Genomic DNA, 17,971 nt, shown 5'->3' with positions numbered 1-17,971 from the left:
TCTTCTCTCACAAGACCTTCATGTGGAGTAAATACTGTGTCCAGCTCAGGAGTCCCCAGAATGACAAAGGTGTGGACCTGTTAGTATGAGTCTAATAGAGGCCCACAAAAATAATCAGAGGGTTGAAGCACTTTTTCTTTAAAGGCAGGTGGAAAGAGCTGGGGTCATTCAGCCTGGAGAAGAGAAGGCCCTGGGGAGATCTTAGAGCATCTTTCAGTACCCAGAGAGAACTTGTAAGACAGATGGGGCCAGACTTTCAACATGGGCCTATTGCATTTAGCACAGGAGACAATGATTTTAAACTAGAAGAGGCCAGATTTAGACTAAGGAAGAAATGTTTTGCAATGAAAATAATGGAACACCACCACAGGTTGCCCAGGGAGATGGTAAATACCCCCTCCCTCATAGCATTCAGGGCCAGGTCTGAGCAAGCTGACTGAGCTGAAAATGTCCCTGCCCATGGCAGGGTGTTGGACTGAATGACCTTTAAAAGTCTGTTCTTACCCAAACCATTCTGATTCTGTGCTTCTTGGCAGGAAGTGATGCATTGGGAGAATCTGTTTTGAGATGTTTCTCTGATCTCGTGATGTGTGTTGATTTTACATTATGCATTCATGGTTTGTCTTACTTGTTTCTATCTTGTTCTGTTGAGTAACAACAACTTAATGCAAGTTAAATTTTGGGCTTGTGAATGTTTTGATCTGTTGTGTAGCTTTTGCCCTTCTATACTATTAGGAAAGGGGGAGCACTTGTATGAACATATAGTTTAATCTTCTCAACCAGGAGAATTGAAATGAACGTTTTTCCAGATAAAAATGATGAACAGTTTGGCCTAATCTGAAGTCAATAACATGTTGTCAAGGAAAGCTAGAGTTTAACTCTTACTCAATATGCTTTATATATTCTCTGTGCTGCCAGGGAAAGTAGCCTGGGAAACGGTTGGCATATGTAATCCTGGCAGTTATGGAATATCCTAAAGATACAAGATTTTGTTGATTTGCATTTCATATTAAATATAAGTCCTACCAAGAAGTTAAATAGGACATCCTTCCAGGATCAGATTTCTTTGGAACCAGTGCTTTACTTCTGATCCTTTCAGAAATCTGTTCCAAATGTGACATGTCTCTGCACTGTAGCCATTGTTTAAGACCTTGTTTAACTGACCTGTTGTCTCAAAGCAAATTTAAATTAAGTACTGGTCTCCCAGATAGTGCTGGCAGACTGATCTATTTAAATAAAATTGGGAATCACAGTCTTTGTAGTTGTCCTATTCATAAAGAATCACAAACTCTAAACTGTATCTTAGTATAAAACTGATATAAATTGTTCATGTAACTGAAACAAGAATTTGGTAGTATTTGTAGGTGACTTTTTTCAATTTACAAGAATTTTGATTGCTGAGTAGGAGCTTTTTGTGCACATGTGTAAAGATAGGCAGGAAATGATTACTGTCCCAACTGCACAGCAGCACATTTTGCTGGCTACTGTTACAGTAACTGGCACCATCCTGTAAAAGGTGTCTGGGGAAGTGAAAAAAATTCTACACATACCAGCTAATTCTTTTTGCTGTTATCTGTGTTGTACCAGGAAAAAGTACCTTTTTCTTCTTTTCATCTCATTAAGCGCCACTTGGTTAGACCTGACTTTAGACTTCTACATATAAAACTATCCCATGAGAATGGACTGTATTTTTCTTCCCATGATACAGCTTGAAGTGATGTTAAGTAGAAGGGCTAGGCTCAGCTGTAGGAAAGATAGGGTGGAAGGTTAGAAAAAAGAGAAAAGAAACTAAACTAAAACTCAACTGATAATAAATCTCTGCTGCGTAAACTCAGAAGATAAGGCAGTCTCACTACATAAGAGTTCATGGTGGCAGAGCTGAGTTTTCTGGGGAATTTCTGAGTACTTGACAATCTCTGTGGTGTTGCAGTCTTTAAAGAGTAAAGCCAATGGGAAAAAAACCTTGATTTATTCTTAGGAGTTGGGAGGAATTGTGTTGAATAAACATGAAAAGTAAAACTGAGATCTGTTTGAGGATGTAACCATAACATGTTGACTGACTGTCATGCTTTTTGTGTCAAGGGCTGTGTGTGCTTGGGATTGGAGTTAGGCTGAAGCTGTGCTGTGAATGGCAATGCCTCTGGAATTAAAGGTGGTTGATGAAAGTTGCAGTTTAACTCTAACCTGTAAACAAGAAAATTGAGATTGTTTTTAACGGTTAGATGGTGGAAAGGTGTAAGTGTATACAGGTATTAAATCCTGCAAGTACTTGACAGGCTGAAGTCCTTTGTTGTAACACAGACATTGATGGAATTTTGGCTTTGGTGAAAAGACAGGCTGCTACATAACCCATAACTGCAGCTGCTTTCTTGGAACCACTTACATCATTTACAGCATGGCTTTAACTGTGTTCCTGGCATGACAGCCTTCCCCCCTTCTGATTTTTATAATTTTTTCTATTTCCTTCCTTCTCAGAGCTAACCTTTCTGAGCTATACAGCAATAAAAGATGTGTCTTCCTGTCACCCCTGAGAGATAATGGGGCCCGGTGATAAAGTGGTTAATATTGCCTCACCACTACCTCTGTCCAGTAGTTCCTTCTAATCTTAAATAAATTTGTAGTAGTTTTGTTCAGAGTTGATAGTTCATTATGTTAATTTTCAATTTTAGCAGTTTTAAGTCTCAAACCCTTCTGTTTCAAGGCTTTTCCTCCGACAGTATCAGGCTTGTAAAGAAGTAACAATAATTCTTACTAATCTAATTTCAATAAATGGTTGTCAGTGACAAGTTACTTGTGAGGACCTGAATGGATTATGTCTGTAAATTCCAGCATCCTTCCTGTTTTTAGATGTTTTTCAGGGAAAGAAAAAGCTGGTAATTCAGGCCAGTTAATTTTATTTTTGTTGGGAGGAGAAATGGGCATTTTCAGGTCTGATGACAGAACAGATCTTTAAGGTAGGAGCCACTTACTGTCTTGAAGAAACCTTTTATAGTATATCTTTCCATCAAACCTGTGAAGGCAAATGCTTTAAATAAATTTTGTAGATAAGTTTAATCCTGTGATCTTTGTCACAAACAATCTTCACTGTCAGATTCAGGAGTAACATGAGATTGATTGCCCTGATGCCTGCCTTTGAATTCTGTACAGTTGTGCCAGTTTAATAGTAGTTTTATATGCCCTTTAGAATTTAATGGGAGACTCCCTTCACCTACAAGGAGGTATTGAATTCACCCTTTTTCTTTGCCTGTTCATAAAAGTACCACAAAATTGCCTTCACAGTTTGTATGCTATCTCCTCACTGAAAGCATCTGGGAATGGCATTCCTTGATTTTTATCTCTTTTCTGCCATGGAAAAGAACAAACTGCCAAGACATCTTTGGCAATTAAGAATACTCTTCTGCATTTCTTTGTAATTGTAGCTATCTAGAGACAGTGTAAATTAAAGAATCTTTAAAAGTAGAAGTACATTAATCTAGACTGACTGAACAGATACTGGAACTTGCTCAACTTCCCCTTTTAGTCAAGTAACAGTGGTAGGCTGAAAGCCTGCCTGCTCTTGACTGTGATGCAGCACTGCTGTAAAAATTGTTTGGAGTAGTTCTGAGTTAAGAGATTTATAAGAACAAGGCTGGTAACTGCAGATACTTCTTCATTTTCCCCTCAGGTAAGTGCAAAGTTTATTCATATTTGAATAATTTGCCCAGGGACTTGCTTCCTTATACAGAGATTTTCTCCCAGGCTTGTACTATTTGGCCTGGTTTCTTCTCAAATAGTTGTAGGATATCTTTTTTGTCTTCTTAACTGAGTTATGGATCTGGAGTTGCTTGCTCTTTGCCTTCAGAAATGGGGAAAAATGTATGTGGACAGGTTCTGGTTTTTCTAGCTCTGGATAGTGTCTATTTTAGCCTCCGACTATCAATTCTATAAATAGGGAAAAGTAGACTTGGTTAGAACTTCTGAAAGCAGAAGCAAAGTCTTAAGGATCAGTCATTTCGGAAGTGCTCATTTTCTATTAAAATATTGAGCTAGGCATTTTTACAAAGTAAACAGGCCAAAAGTAAGTTTTTTATTCTTCAGCACAATAAGGAGAAGGCTGAAAGCTGTGAATTTGCGTGTTGGGAATGGTGTTGACTTTAAACTGTGTTGCAACACTTGAGTGCTTTGCTGATTTGAATATGGCTGATAACGATGCTTGCACACCAGAGAAGCCTGTTGAGGGTGAGGGAGCATGCAGCTTGATGGCAGATTCAAAGTCATGAACAGTCACACAGATGATAGAATGTATTAAGACATTGTTAATACTCAAGCTTTCAAAAGACTTCATAGTTTAGAAAACTTTTGTTGAGTTCTGATTTCTGATGAAAAGTAGCAACAGATTCAGGTTAAAACACTACACTGTTATGTTGCTCTCTGTAGAGCATGTTTCTGTGTGTTAACTTAGGAAGGTTGCTGATGTGGCTGAGTGTAATTTAGAGCAGTTTTTATGAAAAGAACATACGATGTTTTGGGTTCTTTGCCTCACTTCTCCATTGTAAATATCTAAAGTAGTGTAAGATGTGAAATGTGTATCCTGTATTTAAGTGTTTTATTTATTCATTAGGAATTGTAATGAAACTTTGACAGTTGTAAAATTGATAGTATGAAATATTAATTCAATTTAAACCAGAAATTCCACGGCTGTTATTCTTTTGTGGGTGCAAGACAGGAGCTTTGTGGGAGCCCAGGGTGCAGTGACTGTTGTGAAGCAGCATTCTGAAGAGTAGAATGGATCAGGTGTAGCCATCTGTGGGCTGGTTTCCGTTTATGTCTCTTTTTCTGTCCCTCTCTCCCACCTGCTTTTTTATTCCTGTCTGTTCTTAAGTACACTTCTTTTCACGTTTTGTATCTTTTGAACTTCCAGGTCACTGTGTGTGTGACTAAATTCTACTTGAGTCTGTATGCTGGGACATGATCCTGTTTGTTCCTATTCCTCTGCTCTTGCAGTCGCACGTCTCAGAGGAAGTAAAGTAAACGTTCTGCCTTTGGGCTGGCAGAGTTAGGGCTTATTATGACAAAAAGTAGGCAGAGCTGCAGTTGGAAGGAGGTTGAGAATCACTGCCTTCAAGCAGTAGCTTTTATTGTCTAGTAGAAAAGTTACAGCTCTGTTTTCTGAAATAAATCTGCTTCAGTGGCTTGGCACTACCCCAATGCACCTTTTTGTAACAGTGATCCTTGACATAAGTGAGTGCTGGAGCAGCTCTTTCCCATTCCAGGCAGAGTGCTCAGTGGAAGAAACTAAAAGTCTGTTAAATACCGTTTGATAAATTCTTGTGATAATCAGAACTTTGGTAGTGTGTACAGGAGTTTAAGGTAAGGAAGAGATTTCCTCAGAGTTTAATTTCCTACCATCTGTTGCTCTTGTGGTGCTGTGGCACATGGAGCTCCAGAAACTGCCTCAAATATTGGGTTTCTCAGTGAATTAGTTCTTGATATTGTTGTATTCTGGTATTAGCAGGATGTGACACCTTTTAGGGCGAGGTCTGTGTGCCTGAAGTTACAGGTTTTGTATCCACTTTTATAGTATGTTGTATTTACTGGTTTCATAGTAGGCAGAGGAAGAGTAGCTGCTCATGCCCTCTGCTATCTGTTAGGAGTGTGACACAACCAGAGTTAGAGATCCCACTGTCCTGAGCTATCCCTGTTTGCTTGCCTGGTTCTTGAGAACATGCTTCATGGTTTTATGAACTGCTTAATGGCTTCTCTGTTGTGTCATAAGTGTGGTGTTCATGATCACGAAGGACAGTCTGGATGACCAGCAAAACAAAACCATGAACCAGGTGTGGTTCATTCTTCACTAGTTCTATAGATTTGTTATAGACTCTTGTATGAGAGATTGGAATTTGTGGATCCTGTTTTTGGTCTGAGCACAAATTTCTTTTGCTCAAAGGCTTCTTCCATGGGAGCAGCTTTTTCTGTAAATTTGACTTAAATACACCTACTAAAATGCAAATTGTACATTTACCCTCATTTTTCATCTTAGAAAATTGTCCCAGTGTAGGTTCAGTGTTGTTTTTAAGAAGTATGTTCTAACTACAGGGCATTTTATGACATTCCTCTCCGATAATCCAACAGTAGCCGGTGTTGAAGTTGGTTGATCTGAATGAAACTTCATTTTTTCCCCTCAAGCACATTGTTTGACATGTGCATCTTTTCTCTCTTTTTTTTTTTTTTTTAGGATTATTTTTATTTGTTATCTTTGTGAAAGATAATTTGATCAGCAGTTTGGAACACTAGAATGATTTTATAATTCTAAATAGTCTTAATAAAAGATTGTTTTGAACAGTAACATTCATATTGAAATGAAGGTACTGTTTATGTCCAGGATTAGACTGGACTGTCTCAAATGATTAGTTAGCTTCTTGCTGTCTCTAGGGCCTTAACTTAAAGGCTTAAGAAGCTCAAGTTTTCGGCAGTAAAACAGTAACCTCCATTATTTTTCAGACTGACTGATGAGAGTTTAACATGAATATCTTTCCTGGATAGGAATGCAGTCTCTGATTTTTGGAGTCTGTACTGCTTCAGCAACTTCTATCTGTAATGTGATGTAGTGCAGAGATTTTGGAGGTATTGTGCATGTGCGCTTCACACAAAGTATCCTCACTGACTGCCTGGAGTCACTAAACAGCCTCTTCCATGCTTATTCCTTTATCTTTTGCTGCCCTTAGCAGCTCCTGCTGTAACAGAATTCAAAGACAACACACCTGGCTAAAGTCCTTCTCTTCTTAGTGTTGAATGTTTGGCCTCATCATGAAGAAAGATAAGATAAGGAACTGAGGTATGGCACTGTTAATTACCTGGAAGCAAATAGGAAGTTGTAGTAAAAACAGGGATCAAATGCATGTTTCCCTAGTTACTGCAGCCCTGAACTGAATTTCTGTAGTTGAATGACTCCTCATAAAACATGTTTGTAAGATAGAAACAAGGTTCGTAATAGAATATGGGACTCCTTTAGTTTCTCTGCAGTGATACATTAACTGAAAGTACATTCAAGTGAAACCTTTTCATACTTTCAGATCTGGAATATCTTAGTCATTGTTGTGGCTTTCTTTTTAATACTATTTTTGCTGATACTTGTATTTTTAAGAAAATAACAGTTGGCACAAAAAAGAGATGGAGGCCGAGAAGCCCAACATCCATTTCTAGATTTGAGTGATGAGACAATAAATAAGTTAATATTTGTCTTGTTACTAAATCTTTGAAAGCAAGTTTAATTGTTATTGAAAGACGAGCTACTGGAAGTCTCTTGATCAACCGAAGGCGGTTTTTGCTGCTCTTTGTGAATTCAGCGCTCCTTTTTTTAGTGAGCTTTCTATGGTGCTTGTGACAATACCATTAGGCAGAAGAAATTTTTTAGTTCAGCTACAGTGACAAGCATATCTTTATTAACAAGATTTATTGTTATATAAGTCGTCTTACTTCCTCTGTCTTGTTTTTGTCACATTCCAGTATTCAGGGATTGCTGGAAAATGGCTGTTGTTGGAAAGTTCCTACTATAGGAGATCTCTGCTATAAGAACACCCATAAATCATCCGGTTCTTTGGCAGTGTCTTTGCCACATGAGATGTCCCTGATAAATTGTGTAAGTTCATGGATAGCAATACAAATAATTCCATAGTAGGTAATGTTTTTTTTTTAGCCCATGCTGGGCATGGTGACCCTCAAACTAAACATTGTGAAAGTTAACTAACTTTACTTACTCTGAGAATCCTTCTGAGAGAGATATAGAAGCTTTTTGTAGTTGCGCTGAGTGAGGTCAACAGGGCTCAGTCAGTCCTGTTAGAGCAGATGATTTAACTTTTCTGAGTGCTCCTAATTATGTATGTGTGTAGCCTTCTTCTGTCAGCTGCCAGGCACATATATGGTGTGTAATTTATCTGTGCATCTGTGCTGAATCCAACACACTCTTTAGGCACTGAATCGTAGTCCTTGAGCAGATGAGTTCTGCAACACCACGGATGGATCCAGCTCCTTGCTGGAAGTTAACACGTGGATGGAATGTTTGTACCTCTGGCCAAGCTGGAGCTTGCTGCTGGGCTTCTGCTACACAATTCCTGTCACACTTTCCTGGTTACCATCTTTCTGAGGAGCTCAGGAGCCTCTGCCTGTCATTAGATTGAACATTAACTCGTATGTGGCACTGCCCATGCTGTGGTTGCATGGTGTTGTAAAGGGCCCTGTGGGTTTCTCTTGGAGGAGCAGCCTAAAGCACGCTCTGCCTGTAGAACAACTCCGTCATCACGTGGTTTGATACATCAGGAGTCCCTGATGTACATTTGGAGATTGCAGAAGCCAGGCTCCTTAATTTCAAGTCTGGTTACACATACTAGTACAATTTATCCCTGGTTTTCAATGCTACTCTTGAAGTTAGTGGTCCTAGGACTTCTTTAAGGATGCTGGAAGTGCTTGTACTGATGATAGTCTTGTTGAATGTGCTGGCATCTGCCTGAAATTAGTGATTATTGGATGAAGGGAAGCTGCTACCTATGCATGTCTGTTGAAATACAGCAATTTTGTGTCTACCAGAGTAATGCTGGCCATGATTCTACAATTTTTGTAATACAGTTCCTTTTCTTCATGTGTGTTTTTAAGTTGAATTTTGTGGCTGTATTTCTTCATGGAAAGTGGTTCTTGAGAATCTGTTAGTCCTAAGTAAGTCTTTTGAGCCTTAGAATATCAAAAAACTTTGTAGTGTGACACCTCTCTAAATAGAAAATTTGTTATTTCGTTTTTTTTAAATTTGACTTCTGTTCTAGGGTAAAGTTTGATTTCAAAACCATGAACTAACTGCCTTGCTGCTTGTGTGAGTATTTGAACATTGGAGTTTATTATTTTGCTTAAGCAGAAAAATGTAAGACTTGTTCTTAAATGCTTCCTTTGTTACTCCAAATACAGGGTAATATAGAAAAAGTGGTGTGATTCTGTTTTGACTGAGGTTGTAACTTGCACATTAAATGTAGGAAAAATGCCTCTGGAGATGATGGCATCTACAAGTCCCTTTGAACAAAGATCTTGTGCTCTCTCAGTACAGACTTAAATGAGAGGATGTGGGAGTGTAAGAATGGCTTGAAAATTCATCAGATTTCCTGTGCAGAAAGAGGAGTCCAGTTGCCTTTAATGTCTTGGTAGTGAAAAGCGGATGTAAAAGCTGAAAGTCGGCAGACAACCTTCTGTAGGTGAGACTTTGTACTCAAGGTCTCAAACATAAGCTTTGCAGTATTTTTTTTTCTTTTTTTTACAAATATTGTATCCTAAAAAGATCAGTCAGACTGCTTAAGCTAAGAGCTTAAACTATTTACTCATCAGATAATGTTAGGAACTGTAAACATCACTAAGAGCTGGAACTAATGCCTGCCTCTCTGTGGACTAGATAACAAGCTTGTCTAAATCCAGCTGATTAGAAAATGGGGAGAAAAAGGATATATTTACCAACTACCCAGAACAAGGGCTTCATAGCATCTTTCCTAGGCTGTTGTCCCCCTTCAGAATTTTTAAATTATACACTTGCTGGCATAATGATGTGTAGTATAAGGGACACCTGACTCTACCATCTGTTTAAGGAGTCTTGAATTGATTCTCTACCTGAGAGGCAGGTTGGTGCCTCCCTCCCAGCTGAAGCTGGGATGCTTTATAAGAAAAAATATGAAGGATACTGAAGCTGGGACTTGTTATGAATAGGGACTTCAGGTGTGTATACAGGAAAGACTAAGCACAACAGAGCACAATAGAGAAGGAATTTTTATGAAGTGGGAAAGTCTTTTGTGTTTAGTCTTTGCTTCAGATAGATCTCTGTCCAAGGGAAATCTTAAACTCATCTTGCAGTTAGGATATGCAGTTTCTAGCCTTAACTTATTGAAGAGTTTGTGTAGCTTGCTCATAACTGTAACAGTTAAAACTCTTAGAAAGCAGAAATGGTCCACTGGTTCTGGTCACATGAGGATCTTCTCTTATTATGCCTCTGTAGATAGTAGAAGAAACAGGACTGATCCCATTATCAGTCAGTGTGTTAATTCCTGGTTTCTATAATGTAACTCTGTGCCTTGGTTGGGTGTTGTGTATCCAAGGAGAAAAGATACACTGACTGAGATCTGAGGTAAAAGAATTTGTGGCATCTGTACTTGAGAGTGAAGAAATATTCCAGGTTATGCTTTGTGCTTGTTTCTCTGTATAGCAAAAATGTTTTAAGACAAAAGAACTGCTCTTGACATTCATTTTAAGTATTATCAGACTTTCTACAAGGACTCTGCACTTCTGACCAAGTTTCTATAAGTTACCTGATCTGAACTTAATTATCCTTCTCCTTTGTTTTTATCTAGAACACCCTCTCATTAGAAATAGGAAAAGATCAGTCCTTTCTGAGTCTGTCTGTGCGTACATGCCCTTTTCACCCTGCTATGGAAACCTGCTCCATAACTAATCTGGAGAACATGTCATCTGTTTCCTGCCTCTTCATCTCTGAGTTGAGTCATTCTAAGGACTTGAGTCGCTCTCAGAAGAGTAGTTCTCTTTCAGAAGGGAACTGGAGAAAATTCTCATCCTGTTACTTCAAGTCTGGCATCAAATACGTTCTTCTCTGCTCACAGTTAAACTTTAAGCCTGTCTAATATAAGGGTATTCCAATGATTGGCATATTTACTGTTTCTACATTCATCTTTGAAACAGAGGAAAATGCTTATTGTATGGCTAAATGGAGTAAGTATTTAGCAGTTTCAGTTTAGTTGTTTTTTGTTTTTTTTTTTTTTTACACAAAAGCTACTTTCTTCTTATTGCTGCATTTGTTTTAAATGCAGATACAGGTTCCTGAGCTCTAAGAAACTGGGTAAATTAGGGCTTGAAGGTCAGTAATAGTCTGGTGGGAGTCAGAACTTCTGCAGTGTAAGCAAAGTCTACTGGAATTGGAGCATTAATTACATTTCTAATTGCAATTAATAAATAAAACAAAAAGTGATAAGGATAATCATCTACTAAAATTCAGTCCTTCTGGAATACTTACAATTATTTTGAAAACCTGTATCATTAAGAGAAGTTGCTAAACTGTGCCACAATACTGAACTAGAAATACCAAATCCGGTGTTTGGAAGTTGCAATACAGCACTGACAGGGGAAAGTTTTCACAACTGGAAATCCTTTCTATGACTTTGGAGTAATTATCGGGGGAAAAGCTGGTCAGTGTTCTGTTCAGTAAATTACACTTCAGAGAATACACTGTGTTGGGCTGATAATACTTTAAACCTCTGCCAAATGTTCACCATGAGACATGGGAAGGTTATGTGTGTCTTCCATCTCTGTCTTTGCAACTCTGAGCTAACTGGATGATCCTAATTTACTCACAAAATTAGCTTCTAGTACATGAATAAATACTAGAAGTACATTTAAAACCATATCTAGTGGTTTTGCAGCTCAAACCTGTAAGGACTAGCATGCTTAAGTCATGTAACTCATGCTGTTCTAATGAATAAAAAAAATAAAAGGAATACTTCGTTGTTGAAAATGGTCCGGGTGTCACTAGAGCGCTCTGGTGTTTCATGGAAGTGGAGCTGCGTTTTTCTGGAGGCAAATAGTTTTAACCTTGGGATGAGTCTTACCATCAGTGTTATTAACTGAATGATGTGTAATTGAAGCTCAAACTATTGAGTTTAACTGTAATTACTTGATCTTAAACACTTAGTTTCATTTCTGTCCTGGAAATTAAGGAATGACAACTTACTTTCTTAGCTGTGCAGAAGTAAATAACTGGGGATTTTTGAATAGTTCTCAGACTACTAATTCCTCAAATCACAGGAGAATTTCCTCTTTCAACTGAAAATGAAAGTTTTGATGAAATATGTTCATAAGGGAAAAAGTAGTCCATATCCTTTTAGTGGGATACAAAATTCTCAAGTTGTCTTGCTGTGGACCTAGTAGTGAATTCTAGTATTTGTATATTTTCCTGTTTTTGTAGGACACTGGTTGTACTGCTTTCTACCTCTTTTTTACATAGCTGTTTACTATAAAGAGTAGCCTGCCAGAAGCTCTGCAGGGGTTATTTTGACTGCTCAATGTGTATGCTGTCTTATGTCTGCACCAGAGTTGTTTGTAAGCTACCGTAAACCTTCTGACACTTATCTTTATGGATCTTTATGGCTTATTTTTTTCTTCAGCTCATTTTGTATACTTTGCATTTTATACGTGTCTTATGATGGGCAGTCGTGTCTAGCAGTCTGTTGTAATCTGTGTTAGGGAGGATATATCACCTTAAATCCACATTACTGTCTCTCCTGTGCTTTCTGTGTTTTGGACTAAGCAAAATCAAGGACAGGCAAAGATGACGTGTGTAATGTGATTTTTAAGTGTGGTTCATATCTATACAACAGTGTTTAGATATACAGGCTAGGTGGATTTACCCCTAAAGGGAATTCAGACAAACCTTTTGAGTAGAAACAGCCTGCTTGTTAAGTTGTGAAATTTATATTTGTTTGGGCTTTTGAAGATGCTGTGTAGGTTACCAAATAAAGAAGAAATGAAATGGCATGTCAGGCCATCCCAGATGGTCACTTCAGTAGTGTTCTTGGGATGCACTTTGATGGAGCAAGGCAGAAAACTGGAATGTGGGCTATCAGGTCAGCAGTTGAGGGTTTGGGCAGAATTTAAGGACAGACTGACCTCTGCATCTGTTTTTCTCTGCATTTCATCTCTGAGTCATTCCTGTTACCTGCTTGTGAAGACATGTAGTCAGCTCTGACATGGGCCTTACCTGGGCTGTAAGTGTCAGTCTTGCTTTAACAGTGGCAAAGTCTGTAAAATTATTTAAAATTATTTGAAGCCCTGTGTAGACATTGCAGTATCTGACAGTAACTGCCTGATTTGCTTTAGTATTTCAGCAAACTGAATGGAGTACCTTGAATCCCTCAGTAAAACTAAGTCCTGTGTTAGTGGCCTTACCCTTTTCTCCTGAGGACATAGCCATTAATAAATTTCTCAGAAGTTTTCTTCCTTGTGGCTCGAGTGTGAGACTTGGAGGCTTGAGAAGCACTGGCTATGCCTCTGCCTGTTGGAACATGTACACCAGGGAAAAGCAAACATTGTGCGATTCACAGAAGGCTTTTTGCATCTTTATGGTTAATGGTTTTCTTGAGCATGAATTTTGTATGGAGAACAAGATTTAATCAGGTGCTGTACTAATTCCACCTTCCCCTTAAGTGACAAAACTAATGAAGTAAGGGATGGTCGCTTAACATCAAGAGGTGAAGTCTCCCTAATTTAGCAGGAACAAGTAGGTTTATTGTCTGCTTCCTTCTTTTGAATTCATCACCCTACAAAGCTATGCCAACACACTGTGTGGAGGGCAGGCAAGGATATCTCCTGGGAATGAGTTTACTCTTTTGTTGTTCACCTGCTATTCTCATTAGCCTGTCAAAGAAACAGTGTTAATTTACTCCACAAAGGTCTATTGAAGTAAAGAAAATTAGTTTGTGAACAAATCTTGTCTGTAAACTAAGATGGCAGCTAACTGGGTTTTTCTCAGCTATGCTATTTATACTGTAGGTTACAGTTTAGGGGTCTGTTACTTAAAAAGAAAAAAATATATGTCTCTTGACAGGTTTTATGGACTGAACCAGATTAATTTGGATCATATATAAAAATTGTTGCCTTGAAAGCTGTAGAGATCTTCCAGAGGGGCGACGTGCTCTGCAGCTTTTTCTGCACATGTTCCCACTTCAGCACCCTTGTCCTTTCTGTGTGCAGTGCTGCCCAGTGCTCCTGTGCAGCAGCCTCCTTCCTCTCCAGTTCCTTCTATCGCACCAGGCTTAATTCTTTGCCCCATGCTGGCAGATGATGTGCACCCACTGTTTTTCTGGATGTTTCCATCCTCTCTTCAATCCACTCAACATACGGCAGTTCTGCCAGGTGAAATTCTCCCGTCCAGAATTGCTCCACAGCTATTGCTGCTGGCACTGGGTTCTCAGGGAGGAGGAGCTACAGCACAGGAAATGTTGAGCAGCCACAAGTGGGAGCAGTGCAGGACTGGAGAGGGCAGAGGGGTCTCCAGTGGGCTTAGGTGTTCCTTTCAGTAAACCAAAATCCTGCTTGTGATTTCATTAGTTACAAGGAGAATAAACCATTCGAATTTGGCAACATGATGCTATGTGTCCTACCAGTGGAGCAGCAGAAATACAACAGTTTTTCTGTTTAATGAAATGATCAGTCATGCTTGAAAAAAAAGTCCATTTTTGGTACTGAATAAGAAGCTTTTCACACTGTGGTGTAGCAGGGTAGAAGGAAGTGGTTTTGATTGTGTTTGAAGGAACTTGTTGATTTTCTTAAATGGTCACTCAGGCAGCAGGACTTTTAATCCTGTTATGGACTGTAGGCAGTGATAGAACTGCTCTGCTCTGCTCTGCTCTTGCCAAGCAGCCTGAGTGGAAGGATCTTACAGCTTCCATTCAGCTTATGAGACAATTGCTAACCTATACAGTTGTCTGACAAGAGGTCCATGAATGTAAGGGACTAAACACAGTGGCGGAACAATGGTTAAAACAAAGCCTATGCATTAATGGAGTGAATGCGTTTTGGGTGCTTTTTAGATTTCCCCTTCTGCAAGAAAGAGAAATTGTGCTTCTTACAACATTTGCAGATAAAAAACCACCAACACATTAACTTGACACGCAGGTGCATATCTTAGGTGCTGCCTTGACACAAATTGGCAAAAGTTATCGTTAGTTAATATTATTCTTTTTTTGGTTTTGTTTCTTAGCTGTCTGTTGCAATTATTTGCTTCAATGAAGCTGTGAATAGGATCCATTGGTGTTATTTGGCCATTATATTTTGCATAGTACATCAGAGTCCTTGCCTTCTTTTCTCCTAGCTTTGCTCTTCGGGTTGTGAGTTTTTCCTTTGCCGAGAGGGAAGGAGGCAATGGGTGGCATCTTTTGATGGTAGTTTTCACTGTGACTAAAGTCATTGCCCAGCCTCAATACTTTATAACGTTTGCTCTTCCTTCCACCCTTCCCAAGCTGGGACAAATCAGTAATGCTATGGTGTTTGTGATTAGAAATTTAACTGCAAAGCAACATATTTTTGTTCAATGCTTGTTAATCAGGATTACCTGATGTTAGAGGAACTGCTGATAGCTGATTAAATACAAATTAACACCCAATATTTCATGCCTCTTTAGCTGGATTCGAAACTACATGACGGGGATTTTGTATTTCTAAACCAAGTTCGTGCTAAAAACAGCTACGTTGCAGAATATGCTTGACTTTGCTTAAAGAAGCAGAAAGAGAATTGGAGGACAAAATGGGAAGATTGCTCTTTAAGGAAACTTTGAGATGTCAGAGACTAAAAAGAAGGATTCTAGTACCGGGAACACCTATAGCAGGAGCAGCAGTGATTTTACAAGAGACAGGTTAAGTGACAACACTCAAGTATTTAAATTAGCTGAAATCCTTGAAAGAGAAGCAGCCTGCAAAATGCCAAAGGGAAAAGACTTATGAACCTTTCATCACAACAGGAAGGTACTAGTTCTGGGCAGTTCATCATCCAGTTACTGTACTAAAAAAGGTAGGCTGGTTGCTATATAAATCTACTCCAAATGAGCTGAAATACCCTCCAACTGCTTACAATGGAATCTCAGTGCTGCATTTCCCTAGGAAATGCTGTTTTGTCTGACCTTACAAATACTGATTTTTCTAAACCAGAAACTTTGGTTTGAAGCAGAAAATCCTAGTAATCCTAGAGAAGTTCATATAGGTAGAAACTTTGATTGGGGACATTTTTCTTTCACTGATGAAAACTGTAGCAATGAAGTATTTTTCCCTGTGTGCAGTATGTGACACTGTAAATAAAGCTTGAACTGAGACCTACTTTTTTCTGCTGCAATTATGTGTAACGCAGCTCCGTAATGTAGAGATGTAATGCTCTATTTTTTGTGCTGTAACTATATGTAACTTAACTGGGTAATGCTGAGATGCAGTGCATCTGTTTCTGATGCTTGTGATCATGGCTAGCTAATAGCCTTACTGACTCACAGAAGAGTTTGTAAGGATGCTTCTCTGCTTGTTTGTAATGTCACTTCCCTAAAATTACCAAGTGTTTTTGAAATTGGCATGTTTCATTTGCATTCCTAAAGGATTATGTAGGTTCTTTGGCACTGCAGGATTAATTTTGATTTACTCCTGGCACTGGTTTATGTGATTGAAATGCTGTGTATTGTTTATGTTTAATGGGGTTCTTCTGTTTTTTCAGATTGTGAGGACAAGCTGCTGCGTCAATAATCTGAAGAAGGGAGTTCTCTGTTAAGACTGCAAGAAGATACTACTAACTGGTAAATACTTGCTTGGGTTTCTTTGCTTGTAGAATATTTCTTTGTTTTCCATAATATTTTAGGCCAAGGAGTACAAAGTATTTTGATCTATTGAAAGCAAGAAGTAGTTAATGCAATATTTTTCTCTTTCTGTGTGTAGCTCACCAAACAAAAGACTCAGGAGCAGTGGATAACATGTGGGTATTTAAATTGGAATACAAATTGATTAAATTCCTGCTCTCTCAATAGGAAAAAAGACTTTTTTTTCCCCTATAATGGCATAGTCTGTTTGCCTTCTTAGCTGAGACAAATACAATGTGTCTGTACTGTGTCCTATATAAATATTATTTGAAGTGTGATCGTGCAAACAGTGAAACTTCAAATATAGTGCTTCAGAGTCTGGAGAGAGAAAAAAGGAAGCCTTAACAGAAGTCCAGATGCTTTGGAAGATGCCATTAATGTGCTTGCAATTATTCAGTGGATGTTTGTTGAGGCCTAATTTTCATTGAGAATAATGTATGATAATAAAACTAAGGATATCTTGTGATTCCCAGACACACCAAATCATGTGCAGGCTGCTTTTAGATAGAGAACAGTAACAGGACCACTTAATAGCAGTTTGCCAGCCCATAAGTTAAGATGTTGAGCAGCAATCACAAGGAAACCTGAGAATTTAGGACATTTGAATGTTGTGACGTAGGTAAATCATATGCACATTGATAGTGGATACCAGATTTACAGCTCATTTCTCAAATACTTAATGTTGTAGATGAAGTAGCAGTTTTCCTCTGTAATTATACCTTACTGTGCAGCTCCTATAAAGCTTGGATCTTACCTTTCTGTTTACTGCTGTCACTTAAACTGCAGGGTTCATTAAACTTGTGTCAAGGGAGGGTTCTTAGCCCAAATGGGGTGATGTGGCTGGGTTCAAGGATGAACATGGAAAGAAACACATCCTAGCCAGTAAGAAACCATTAAGCTTTCATGACTTAACCATTTATAGATGCTTTATTAATCTTCACTCACCAGTTAATTTGCCTAAATTTTATAAGCAGTCAAGGATAATTTTATAAAGTTTTTTGGTGTGGCTGTTGCAGAAAATATTAAAAAACTTGGTTACTCTGCCAAACCTAGATTAATGATAGGAAAGTTTTGAAAGCTTATAGTAGTCAGCAATGTGCATCTGTCAGAATGACATAGTAAAAACAAAGTTTGATTTCTTTAGTGTTTTTTTTATATGTATATAAAGATGACTTGCATACTACAGCTGTTTCTGAGCAATAATTTCAAGAGTTTTGTTGCCTGTAAAATTGCAGTTCCTGAAGCTAAAATACATATGAGACTCATTCCTAAATACTAGGTTTGAAAGTGTATGACCTTCAGCTTAGGAGAAAAAAAAACTCTGGCATGTAGTGTGCCACCATTTGAGGTACTAAAGCCCTGTATTACCAACATAAGTTGGAACCACGCTATAATTACCTGATAGCAACTTTTAGGATAATACTTTGGATTATTCTGATTGTATATGATATGAATAAGTAATGTGTGTCTTTCTCTAAATTTGGGTGCATAGCTTGCCCTCTACAGAAGACTGAAAAGCTTATTAGTCTAGAATTGAAGTCTTCTGTCTTTTTTCCTACTTTGGCTTCCTCT

At 38.4% G+C, this 17,971-nt stretch overlaps 1 protein-coding gene across 6 annotated transcripts in view; it reads left to right on the top strand.

Annotated features, from left to right (window-relative positions):
• CYRIB (CYFIP related Rac1 interactor B) overlaps nt 1-17,971 on the top strand; it is a 97,246-nt gene that overhangs the window by 38,303 nt on the left and 40,972 nt on the right. For all 6 annotated transcript variants that reach the window (XM_066336094.1, XM_066336100.1, XM_066336086.1 and 3 more), the window contains exon 2: nt 16,261-16,339. The gene's annotated coding sequence lies outside the window, so the exon portion shown is untranslated. The remainder of the gene's footprint in view (nt 1-16,260; nt 16,340-17,971) is intronic.

The sequence above is a fragment of the Sylvia atricapilla genome, chromosome 1 (assembly GCF_009819655.1).
Source record: "Sylvia atricapilla isolate bSylAtr1 chromosome 1, bSylAtr1.pri, whole genome shotgun sequence".
Classification (NCBI taxonomy): Eukaryota; Metazoa; Chordata; class Aves; order Passeriformes; family Sylviidae; genus Sylvia; species Sylvia atricapilla.
This window is presented reverse-complemented; position numbering and strand designations above follow the sequence as displayed.